Source organism: Danio rerio, chromosome 21, assembly GCF_049306965.1.
Source record: "Danio rerio strain Tuebingen ecotype United States chromosome 21, GRCz12tu, whole genome shotgun sequence".
NCBI lineage: Eukaryota > Metazoa > Chordata > Actinopteri > Cypriniformes > Danionidae > Danio > Danio rerio.
This window is the reverse complement of record NC_133196.1, coordinates 11896256-11910000: the sequence shown is the minus strand read 5'-3', so window position 1 is coordinate 11910000 and position 13745 is coordinate 11896256. Positions and strand designations below refer to the sequence as shown.

General features: G+C 34.2%; 1 protein-coding gene and 1 long non-coding RNA gene across 3 annotated transcripts in view; one reads left to right on the top strand and one right to left on the bottom strand.

Annotated features, from left to right (window-relative positions):
- Nucleotides 1–13745, top strand: part of LOC141379989 (uncharacterized) — a 57299-nt gene that overhangs the window by 23229 nt on the left and 20325 nt on the right. The window contains exon 3 of one of the 2 annotated variants that reach the window (XR_012397177.1): nucleotides 2436–4953. The exons of the other annotated variant lie outside the window; for it this stretch is intronic. This is a non-coding gene — a long non-coding RNA (uncharacterized lncRNA). Of the gene's footprint in view, nucleotides 1–2435; nucleotides 4954–13745 lie in introns of those variants that run through there. 2 annotated transcript variants of the gene reach the window in all.
- The window catches only part of LOC141379987 (uncharacterized), a 41097-nt gene that overhangs the window by 15348 nt on the left and 12004 nt on the right, over nucleotides 1–13745 (bottom strand). The gene's annotated exons all lie outside the window — the stretch shown is intronic.

The following is a 13745-nucleotide window of genomic DNA, read 5'->3' as shown; positions in this document are numbered from 1 at the left end:
ATACCAATCGGTAGTGAAATTTTAAAACATCAATTTTGCGCAAACATTTAAGTCAGTGGTCATCAAACTTGTTCCTGGAGGGCCGGTGTCCTGCAGATTTGAACTCCAACCCTAATCAAACACACCTGAACAAGCTAATCAAGGTCTTGCTATGTATACTTGAAACATCCAGGCAGGTGTATTGAGGCAAGTTGGAGCTAAACCCTGCAGGGACACTGGCCCTCCAGGACCGAGATTGGTGACCCCTAATTTAAGCCCTGTAAAGCACATTCTAAAACAGTGATGATTTGCCATTGTGTTCACATGGTCAACAGTAAAGACTGATTGGCCGTGAAGGTCATCAGTTCACCAAACTCACCACTGTTTACTGAGTGTAACCACAGATACAGGGACACTGGAGTGTTTTAAAGTCACGTCTATCAGCTGGTTTGTCTATAAGCTGACAGACAAGCAATCCACTGATGAATCACGGCTTTAAAATGCTCCAGTGTCTCTGTATCTGTGGTTAAACTCAGTAAAAAGCGGTGAGTTTGGTGAACTGATGACCTTCACGGCCGATCCCAGTCTTTTCTGTTGAGCACGTGAAAACAATGGCAAATCAGCAATGTTTAAGAATGTGCTCCACAGCACTTAAATGTTCATGGGAAATGGACATTTTAAAATTTTTTGTACCGATTGGTATCGAATTCCAGTATTGTGCCAACCTTAGTTACCAGTTTGCAAAGTAGCTCGCCGTGTATGTCGGCGGACTTGAGGTGCAGTGAGGAGTTGACCCCAACAATGGGGTTCAAGTCCAATGAAGAACGGTTCCAGAAAGCTGGTAAAACAAAAACAAAAAAGCAAAAAATAAAATAAAGAAGTAAATAAGTGAGTGAGAACATGGTATGGTCTAAATATGTGATAAAAACCAGGCGGTTGGTTAGTCAGTCAGTCAGTCAGTCAGTCAGTAGGCTGACAGCCATCTGGTGGATTTACAAAACAAAAACTGCAAAAATAGATATTTTTAAAATGTATTTTTCATGTTGTCTAGAAATGTATACAGCGGTACGGATCAATAATGAGCCTGGGTTGCATTTTAAATAAGTAGCAGCAAATGTCATATTTAATGTGATGTGTATGTCATGAAGAAAAGTGTAAAAATATATATATATTTAAAAAAAGCTTTTATTTGAAAAGTATTTTTAAATCATGTGACAAATAAATGATCAAAGAATTAGAAAAATGTAATTTGTAGCCTTCGTCAACATGGCTGATGTAGTAACTATTTAATAAAAGGAAAGAAATGATTGAACTACATACTTTTAAAATAGCTTACTTACATTTTTTTTTCTTTGTTTACATTTTTATATTTATTTTATTTTTACAAAAATATAAATAGTCAACATCAGTCTTTTTATCTCTTTGGCCATAGTGTATGAGTGTGTATGGATGTTTCCTAGTACTGGGTAGCAGCTGGAAGGGCATCCACTGTGTAAAAAATATACTTGAAGTTGGCGGTTCATCCCACTTTGCCGACCTCTGATGAATTAATAGCTAAGCCTATAAGGAAAATGAATAAAATAACAATAAAAAATAAAATGGAGTGAACAACATGCTTTTAAAATTGTTTACTTACATTTTTTTACATTATATTTATTTCATTTTTGCATAATCAACATCAGTCTTTTTGAGAATAAGCTTTGTGAGTGCCTGTATTATTTGTATGCCCTTTTAAAAATAACAAATACTTACAAAAAATATATTTTACATTTTGTATTTAAATATTTAGCACAAATTCTGTGATTAACAAAATAGGTCTTATGATTATAATAATTTTTCATAAACTACAGGCTTTTTCTAAAAGTAAATATAAAAAAATAAATGTTGAAGCATTAAAAGTCTTGATTTTAATATTATTACACTATATATGTTTATATTGTTTTATTATATTGTTACATATAATTAAAATGTAATACTTTTTAAAAATAATGTATTCCTGTCATGGCAAATCACAACTATTACTTTCATAGACATAATATTGAGTAATATTTCACTAATTCGTTTCATGCATTGTTTTTAAAGGAAATTACGTAATCTCATGGATTTAAACAGGTGGTTGGAAATCCTAATACAAACAGTGGGAATTATAATGCAGTGGGAAATTCTTACATTAAGGGCTCAACAACGGTTTTAAGCTCTTAGGATAAACCTCATAACCTTTCTACTCAGATCTGAAGGATTTTAGACAAAACACCAGCCACTTTACCCAGAAAACTCCTGTGGTCTGATATCACTGCAAAAGAGGCTTTCATCCTCGGTTTTTAGTCATGGAAAAGATCTTTGATCCAAGTCTGAAGGTGCTTTATTCAGACATAAACACATACATAATTTATGCTCTGTCCATCTGCCACTCTCCCCTCCTGTCTTATTTCCGCCTTTCGGTCGCTTTCTTCCAGGTATTGACCGTTGGTGGATCAAATCAGAAAAAAAAGTCAAGCAGGAAACACATCACTCTGTCCAGCTTTACACAACATCTGCTGAACAGCGTTTTGATTTCTCCATATAATCATCTGTGATTAAATGACAACCGTACACGAAGGGCACCGTGTCTGTTTTATACTACCCGCTCTCCGCTTTATCCGGAATCATTTTGCATTCTTAGTAATCACCAACATCTGGTGATTCCCATCTGCTTCAATAATGGTGCGGACGGGACACAGGGATTATAAAACCCAAAAAACATATTAATGTTAGAGGCCAGGCAGGGTTATTTACAGACTGCAGAAGGTCATAAATGCACACTTATGAACATACTGCGAGCGAGACAAAGATTAGTTATCTAAATATTTTTATACAATGTGATCATACCGATGGCATTTGAAAGATATATTATTTAGGTATAAGCAACTTTACAGACGTAAAAAAATTGAATCCCTTTTATGAATATTGAGATCATGGCTTTAACTTGATGATATTATTTTCAGTTGTCATATCAAAGATATTATGTTTTTAATCATATTTATTTTACGTAATGTATATAGCTTATATATTTTAGGGCAAATCAAAAACATCATGTTATGTAATAACACAGTGTTAAAGTGGAAAACGTTTCTGTAAAGACTTAATAATTACTTATTTCATAGGACACAAAATGCATTTTTTGAGCCATGATGTAAATGACAACAGAACCACAAAAATAATAAATTCTCATTTAATGCTTATAATTTGACTGCAACAAATCATTATGTAGACTACTTTTGGCACTACTTTTAGCATTTATGCACTAAACTGAGAATCATATTTTTCTTTATATTGTGTATATATTTATATGAGCAATTTCACATGAGTAACAGTGTGATATGGCTGTATATCAGTGGTGGGGGGCGTGCCTTGGCACAAGGCCACAGGCCGAGTGCTTTTGTGTCCCAACAATGATGATATACAGCCACATCGCACTGCTACGAGTGTGATATTGCATTCATACAACAGTTCGAAGACATAGTTGTGTACAGTATATAATAAAAGAAAATCAAACACGGAGATTCTCAAAATCCTTTTGTAAGAAGAACTACTTTCTTGCACCATTCATTCACATATGCTGCTGATGTCAGAACAGCAGAAACTGTTGCTACTTTACCAACGTCTCTTTAGAGCTAGTATGTGAATGATTCTCTAGCGTAATGTCTAAAGTGATGTCAAAACAGGTGATTGTGCTCACATTTAAAGATTATAAGACTTAACGGCATGACATGTCTACAAAGATTTCCCAGTATTTCTCTGTTACAATCAGGGGATTACAATAATTAACCCTGAAAAAGACAAAGCAATGCAAATTTCTTCTCTCTTTCTATTTACTGAACTAGTCTGCAGAAGCGAAAACAGAAGACTCAGAAACAGATGGCTATATCTGGCTTTAAGACTTTTTCCTCTCCTGTAAGGGCTTATTATGCGGTCCTGTTGCCATCTTGTGGATGGACAACGTCAACCGTCTTTGGTAAGCTTAATGACAGGCTAAGGCTCTGTCTCTCAGAAATGATAAATATTTTAAAACAGGCACTATCCTTTGAAATAAACGGCATAGTTGCAATTTAAACAACTACATTCTTGACTAAAAAAGCCTCAAAAGTACATTATGTTGTCCAACATCAGCAATATTTGTCAAACTGTAGTGTCCTCTGCTTGTTGCTGTAAGAGGCCGGAGTAATACACAAGGGTGAATGAGCTGATTATGTGTTACTAGCAGAATATCACACAGTTATCAACCAATTAAATTCAAGAACCAGACAGAACTGTTGTATAAATGTATATAAGAAATGATTGGAGGTGGAGGAGTGTGATTATCGAGAGTATGTAAGGGTTAAAGGAGCAGAATGATGTAGAATTATAAAAGTGCATCTATAAGGGTATGTTTATAACATTTATAACATTATATTCATTAATATTTTAGGTTATTTTTTGGCTGTACTATTTTACAGTCTAAATCCATAAGAATGTTGCATAAGAATGAAAACAGTACATTCAAATTATATGTTTTGGCATCAGCCAAAACATACCAAAAAAATGTTGTAAATAATATAATTGTTACAGTCACCAGCAATATAGCTACTGTGGATCACTGGAGAACTACAAATCGGCTATCAAATGAACTACAACTCCCAGCATGTACCGCACACACACCGGTTCCTGATCCTAACTGATTGCAAACACGCACAGCTGAAGCTGCTCAAGGACCCATTACATGGACTATTTATACAGCACATACACTGACATTGCTGAGTCTTGTTCTACTTGTAGCATCACTATCATTTCTCCTTGCCTTGGCGTGGTTTGATTCTTTGCTTTGTTTGTTGATTGTTGATGTTAGCTGCAGCCTGAACCGATCCCTTGCCTGGTTTTGATTACTATTTTGGATTGGATTCACCCTAGCCTGCATTACTATTCGCTGTTGAATAAAGACACTGCAATTGGATCCTCATCTCTGTTGTCCAGCACCGTTATGTTACAGAAACAATAACAATGAAACCAGGCTAAGCAAGTTTTTTATTCACTGCAACATTACTTTATAGTCGACTACAACCAAATCTCCTCTCAAATGAGCAGGCAGTAAGTCCTGCATTTAAAGTTTAGCAACCTTATCAATAACTCTATAATATGTTGATTACACTTTAAAAATCCTGGTTTGTTTTAACCCAGTGTTAGGCCAAATATGGACAAAACAAACAGTGGATTAAAATTCTAACTTAAGTTTAATTGAAAACATTAATCAAACATTGGGTTTGTCCATACTGTATTTGAGCCACCATTGGGTTATGACAAGCCAGGATTTTTTAGAGCGCTTAATAAGTGGACTTGGGTTACACAGTGGCTCAGTGTCGCCTCACAACAATAAGGTTGCTGGTTCAGTTTCATTTTATGATATATCCATGAAGATGTTTTTAATTGAGAACATATGAAAAATAAAGCGAGTCTGGAAAGCACCAGGATGAACGAATGTGATGATTCTGCTGACTGAGCGCGATCATTAAATCATAAGAGGCATTTCGGAGAGTGCTGAGGAAAACGTATTAAAGCCCTCTCTGACTGACTGCAAAGCAGAGACAGAAAAAATGAGAGAAATACCAGAAAATGCCTTCCAATAAATACAGCGACCTCTGGTATTTAAAACAAAGCACTCACTTCAAAAACTGTTACTCTGATAAATTATTCAATTAGTTTAAAGGTGAAGTCTGTTATTTGTATTCCATGTTTTTCTTACTTTTTTGGCAAGCATCAGATTAAAGGAAAGTAAAAAAAAAAAAAACATAAGCTCATTCTGAAAACGTAGACCTTTATACATTTCTGGAGATCGTGAATTATGTAACCAGAAGTACGTATGGCTGTATTTCATATTTAAAATTAATTAAATGGGACAAATTAAGCTGCTACGAGGGACTTCTTTTCTCTGAATTGCTTTTGAAAACACTGTTGGGTTTAGGGAAGTGGGTGGGCGCTGACCAATCGGTACTTTTGAAAAGACTATTGGTTGGATTTGAGAAAGGAGGAGGGTGTTCCAGTCGATTGGTGTACTCTGGTGTACTTGTGAGAAGAGCAGATGCGAATGGCACTTGCGAGAGAAATCTGAGATCTCAAAAAGCGTACACAGCGACCTCTGATGGATTTACGAAAACAAAAACTGCAAAAAAACGTAGGTCCTTGGCACGTATTTTGCTCTTTCCAGAAATGTATATAGGGATACGTAATCTGAATGAACCTGGGTATAAAAAATTAACAAGTGTAATTTAAGAAATTATAAAGAAAAAATAAATCTAACTTTAATAGAAAATATTAAATATTCCTCATTAAAATAAACTAATTTTTTTAAAACAGATTTCAAAGATTTGTTGGGAACACTTTATTTTGATGGTCCATTTGAGTATTAGTAGACTGCTTAATATCTGTTGATCCTGCTGCTTAACAGACATTTAACTGACATTTTGCTAGTACTTGTCAACTTTCACTAACCCTATAACCCCAATCTAGCAGTCTACTTATAATCTAATGAGAATAAGTTGACATGTAACTTAAATTCAACAAACGGACCATCAAAATAAAATGTGACCGATTTGTTTTTACAAATCATAAATTAGGAATGTAACGCGAAATTTAGACAAAAACTTCTCATGGGGACAGGATTAACTGCGGCCTATTCTCATTGGCTATTAAGATTTTGAATGACTGCTTGCCACCTTTGAAGCCAAAAGTGGCTGGTTATATCAAATATCTGGTTATTTATTTGTAGAAATATGTCATGATTAGTTTGTATATCATCATTAGCATAAGTAAATTTAGTGTGATGAACAAAAACAGGACTGTTGTACACTTTTTTGCTTGGTGAATGTTACATAAACATAAGGGATTTACAAGTTCATGGAACAGAATCAGAAAGATTCATTATCTTAAGAGATTTGTTAAATCACTATTTTGAAAACATTCCATTAGTGGTGTGTTTTAAGGTTTACCACAGAGAAAATCACATATCAAAATAAGTCCTTATAAAAACAATTGAACTTAATGGAAGTACCGATTGAAAAACAAACGTGTGTGTGTGCTTTTGTCTCTGTAAGGAATCTAAGAGGATGACATTGTGCTCTTTGTGATATTGTCAGGGGTCATTTGTGGGATTGTGGACATTGACTCTCTGTTGCTTAGTAATCACGTGGAAGAAAGAGTAGATACAAAAGGAGTCATCTAGTGTTTACATGGACACCAATAGTCAGATTTTAATTAATCTGATTAAGAGTCTACCATGTAAACAGCGATTTTTGATTACCTTAATCTGATTAAAGTCATAATCGAACTAAACAAAAATCGAATGAAGACGTGTAAAGTAGGCTATGCCAAACTGCAGTTAAAATGGAAAAATTAAAATTGAAACACCCAAAATTACATGAAACTCTGGAGAAAATGTGGATAGTGTAGTGACACAATGATATTAATCGATCTATGTGCTACAACATGTAAAAGGGATCATGAAATGTACATTCATAAAGCAACTCATGCAAACACCTTTACATCATATTATTGTCTTATTCAGATTAAGCCAAATAATTCAATTACTGATATCCATGTAAACATAGTCAATAAGAGAGAAACAAACAGAGAACTGCAGTTTCTGTAAATGTCCATTTTAAGCCTTAAATTGTCCTATGCCTCTCTAAAAACTGACGACAAATCTTCTCAGACCGAAACATACTGTACAGTGAGAGAGTTCAGATTTGTGGATTTGTAAAGCTGTGGTTGTGTTTTGAAAGCAGTGATGGATAATACTTCAGAATATAACCTTTTTTTCTTTTTTATGACGACTGTGCTGTAAGATTCACAAAGCTGGAATTTATTGCTAGGCTGCAGTTTATCTTCGTCAAGGTCAAAGGAACGTCAAATCTGAAGCTCTGAGAAAATAATGAGTCATCATTCATATTTCCAGCATCACAATGCCTTTATAATTGGAATATGGCAAAAGTAAATTTATAAAGATGGTGTTAAATGCACTGTAGAACAAATGAGTACTTTTTAAACATTTCTAAAGTCAAACATTAAATCATTTATTCATTCATTTTCATTCAGCTTAGTCTTATTTTTCAGAGGTCACAGCACAGCAGAATAAACCGCCATTTTATTCTGACATATGTTTTACACAGCAGATGCCCCTCCAGCCGCAACCCAGTACTGGAAAACACCCATACTCTCCCACATTCACACATGCACTCCTGCACTATGGCCAAATTAGTTTATTCAATTCACCTAGAACACATGTCTTTAGACTGTGGGGGAAACCGGAGCACCTGGATAAAACCTTCATGAACACAGAGAGAACATAAAACTCCACGCAGAAATGCCAATTGGTCTAGCTGGGACTCAAATCAGTGACCTTCTTGCTGTGAGGCGACAGTGGTAACCACTGAGCCACTGTGCTGTTCCTAAAGTCAAACATCTTCCACTTTTTTTTTTTGTTTTTTTTTTGTTTTTATGAAGCCATGGTTAACAGAAAATTCCAGTCATTTGAAAATAAGTTTGATTATTATGAATGAAATGACTCTTTATTTATTATTAAAGAATCTTGTTGCATAGGAGAAATATTTAAAAAAAAAAAAGTGTGATTGGCCTGGTAGCAAAATCAGAAAAGTAAACAAAAGAGCATTAATTAATTAATTAATTAAAAGACATAAATAAGTATATAAAAATATATACAGAAAATTATAAAAAAAAAATTCATTGCTTTGTGACTGTAATAAAAAAAAATCTTAATCTATAAGAAAAAAAAATTGAAATTACTGATTTGTTTGAAGAAAAAGAAAATAATTCCATAACTACTTATTTTAACTCTACGGTGCTGTTGGGGATCTTTTCATCTACTCTGGGGTGATTTTGAGTCTTAATTTGGCCACTTTCAGCTAACGGAAAGATTCTTCTTCTTTTTTTTCTTTTTTTTTTTTAACGAAACAAATCTTATTTTGACACATATTTTAAGAAAATGCTTTGAATTTTTAACGATACACTCTGGCCAAGTTTATACCCTTTTGTTATGTTAGGGATGAAAATGTCCACTGAAATAAACTGCTGTAAAAAAAAGCATCGGATAAATATTTTCACTTTATAAACACTTTATTTTGATGGTCTGTTTGAGTAGTAGACTGTCTGCTTAATATCTGTTAATACTGCTTCCTCAACAGAGATTTAACAGAGATATTAGAAACTTTGCAAGTTAATGTCAACTTACACTATCCCTAACCCCAACCTAACTGTTTACTTATAATCTAATGAGACTTAGTTGCAATGTATCTTAAATTCAACAAAACGACCACAATAATAAATAATTAAAATAAAAAAATTCAACCTCAGTCCTGATCAAAACTACTAAATTGCTTAGATAATTACAAGATTTTAACTCTTTAATTACCAACAAAATGCCAAAAATAAAAAAAAAATTAAAAATCACAAAATGACTTATTTCATATTTCAATATAAAAAGTCTCCCTAATTAATTGTTGGTGGCTGTTTTTGCGCCATTGACTTCCATTATTACCACATTTTTGTAATTATAAAACCATGAAACCATATAATCATGAATTTTTGATTGTCGGTGGTTTCCCCTGTTTGGAACAGGCCAAAGTTGTAATATTTACAGCTGATCATCAGTTGGCACCATTAACCTTTGAGCCTGGGCAAAAAACAAGCTTGGTTTCTGGATTTTATATGGAGTATAACAGCAAATTAAAGTCTGTGTCTCTGAGTGTGTGAGAGTATGAGAGTGACCTTTGCACACTCACCTTGATGTGTCTGAGAAAATCAAAATATGCATCTCAGCTCTCAGAACTACATGGAGTAAACAAAAACAAAGACTGTGTATTTATGCACCATCACTTGTGGTTATAATGGAAGTCCAAATACAGCCACCAACAGTAAAGTAGGGAGAAAAAATTTAAATCTAACAATGCATCAAAGCCAATGCTGTTACTAATCGTTCACATGTCCAAGACTGTGATAAAAGGTAAAACAAAAATCCAGTCCACAATTACTTTTTATATTGAAAATACGTCATTCGTTTTTTTCACCAAGTCAGTGACATCATTTGTGAACTTGGCAAGTAAAGGGTTAAAAGCATGTAATTTTTAAAAACATTTAGTAGTTTTGATCAGGACTTGGGTTGATTAACAGATTTATGCAAAAAAAAAAATTTATAAAAATATTTATCTGATGCATTTTACAGCAGTTTAATTCAGCTGATGTTTTCATTCCAAACATAACAATAGGGTATAAATTAGAACTGTGCACAAGGGTAAAAGGAGCTTAATCAACTCTATTCTTGAGTTTTTTTTTTAATCAATTGAGTTAACGTAATTGTTTTAACAAATTTAAGTGGATTGAACTTAAAACAATTGTGTGGAAGTTAGCATTTTTTACATTGGAGGCTCCTCATTTGTGATATAATAATGTTGTTTACATGACACAATTTTCAGCCAAAATAAAACAACTTTCTAATTGTTTTTGTTCATTTACATATCAATGCCATTTTGGTGCCGGAAAACACAAACATTCGAAATCAAAGTGCAAGGCTTTGAAATTGACACAGTTATCATCTACAGTATAAGTAAGTAGCTTCAACAGACTACAGCTTACAAGGGTTGGTTATTTAAAAAGCAGAAAAAGAGGTGCCATAGAGCACTAAAAAGAGCTACAAAATTCTCCCAGTGCTGTCCTACAGCACATACGGTGTTGTATTAAGTCTTCACACAGTCGGCTCATTTGTTTCCTCTGGCCCATATACGTTTCTTACACGATTTTGTCGTCATAAGCTGTGAGGCCATAATTCAGCGGCCCCGTGATGTATCCACCAGAGCCTAGATAACTACATCATCAATCATATAGAAGGCTTCATGCCGTTTGCAAATCTGCACATTCAACAAAACCAACTTTGCCAGCTAGTCTGCCGTACCCCCGATGCCCCAATTTCTCTCTCAACAAGAGGCTTTATTTTTATGTGTTCGATTTTTAAACAAACATATTTATTAAATAAGGGATAATTAACAGATTGCCGTATGTTAAACGATTTTAAATGCATGAAAAAAGTGTGAACCTGTGATTTCAGCATGTGAGGTGGCGTCTGTCAATAGAGCACTTCTTGAGATCAGGGCAGTGAGGTTTCTATTACACACATCTCCCTAAACCTCACTTTAATCCGGGTCATGGCACCAATTAAATCTCTCCAATCTGACTCCAGCTCTGAACAGGATTTGTATCATCAATTTCAGCATGGGAGATGGGCACTCACCTGTAGGCTTCTGTTACACTCACCCCAAAGTCTCACTCCAATCCGGCTCATGGCACCAGTAAAAGCAGACCCTGTCCACATGGCAATTGATTTAGGTTCTATCATCTATCGTTTCGACCATTTCCCCACACGTCTCCAGCATTGTCAGTGTCCTGAAACAAAATTTTTGGTAATGTTTATAGAGAAGGAACATATCCACAAGCTGCCCAGGGCATAGCCATGTGTATAGGTAAAACCATTACTTTTTTTTAAATGATGCTGTGACTGTACCATGTAACCAGTAGAATGAAGAACTCTGCAAGTAACAATGGCTTACAACAACAATGGTGGATTACAGAGCGCTGCTACATTTATTAGCACTATTACAACCTGGTAAGGCTGTATAAGCTAGACGACCAGTAAAGACCAAGTGTGCCACATGCCTGCTTTTGAGTCATGCTCCTGGTTGTTAGATCGCCCCCCTGGGGACTGGCTGCAGTACAAGTCATAAAGCCCACCTCCTCCGTGTTAATGAATAAGACTTGAGTCCAAATAAAAAAAAAGTAATTACACTTGCAATAAAATGTCCCGAAAGATGGTTTTGGTCAATTAAGACACTGTTTATCAAGCTAAGATAGGTTTAGATGTTCATTTTTGTAAACAGTATGTTTTAGCCAGTAATTTAATGCTATAAAACGGGGCTTGTCATCAGGAATGACAGTTGTGATTGACAGTTTCTCTAAACAGACCGCCTGAGCTTTAAGAGAAGATTAAAGTGTCAATTCTAGATGTCTGTGTTATTTTACCATGATAAAATGAGTTGCTCGGCAGTAAACTACATGTATACTTTCTGACATACTGGATCTAATGGATCTTAGTTTGCTGATACACGAAAACCTTAGCCATGAAGGGAAAAATACAGGTGATCGTTATCTAGCAGTAATTCTCTATGGGTCTGAAATAATAACTAAGAAGACAAAACTAATGTTAGCTTATGTCGATCTCCTGTAATGTTTTTTGAACTTAAAGGGTCACAAAACACCAAAACAATTTTTTTTGAGCTGTTGACAGTCATATAGGTGTCCCACACTGCTAAAAACACTATTAGGACACAAATATGTCACAAAAAAGTGAAAAGTTGTTGTTTTTACGTTACTTCGAGCAAATTCGTTCTTCCGGTTTGAAACGAATTTTTGAAGCTGCATCATTGCAGTAAGATTGCGTGTATTCCAGCGTGTAGACTGGATGTTTGTACCTTGGAGTACATCGTGACGTCTCTGAGCGTGCAGCATTAATTCATGAGGAAAGACTTCAGCGCTCTATTGTGTACAGTATGTGATGCAACTTCATTAATATGCATGATAGCTTCGAAAACTGTTTTACTCGTTACAGTGTTCAGACGCCAAAGTGACACCACATTGTGTTGCCAAAACAAGTGGAAGAAGAAGAATTGTAAGCGTTAAATGTTCCTGAATGTAAGTGAAAGTGCCAAAATGCAGTTAAAGTCGACAAATTAATGATTAGCCAAATAGTTTGATTATTGATGTTCATGTAAACAGTCACTGTGTTTCTCCCCTGCGTCTGTGTGTTTGTTTTGCGTCTATGAAAATAAGTGCATGCCCAAACGGAAACCCCCATTTTTATCCAAAACTTCCCTCTTTCCCTCCCCCAACACTCCTACCTAAACAGAGCTAGACATTAGCTAGACATTAATCTATGGAGTTAATCTTCTGCATTTGCTGTCATAAAATATTAATGTTTTAGATTAGATGTTTAGAATCTTATGTAACAAATCGATCTGTACATGTTATATATATATATATATATATATATATATATATATATATATATATATATATATATATATATATATATATATATATATATATATATATATTTATTTATCATTGGCTTTTTATTTTAAAACACCTAATAAACATTAAAATGAATGTAAATTCCTCTTTGCCAGATATTAAGGCATCAAATAAACCAAATGAAAACTGAGGCTAAAAAAAATAAAAATAATAATAATTATAAACAATATTTAAGTGATGTTGCAGCAGCTGATAGACATCAGTTGATGTATTAATACTGCTGTTTATTGTACAAATTGATAAGGATTATTTCATATAGTGCTGAGATGGGATGTGTAAAAATCCTGTTGATATTTAGAAATCTTGCTGTATTTATCTTTTAACATTTTTCCAGCAAATAGCTGTCCATAATGTACAGATTTTTGGTTCTGTTGATTGCTAATTAAAAATAAAAACCTTTCTAAAGATGTATGTGTTGTTTATATGTTACTGTTCATATTTTACAAGTGTTATTGTTACCCTAATAAAAAAAAATATATATAACAACCTGTTGTAAGAGAAATACTCTTTGTGCTCATGTTAGTCCGGTTACAGTATATGAAAGATCATTTATTTTGCAGTCCAGCAAATATTGTGTTTATTAAATTATAAAAACAAAAACAGCT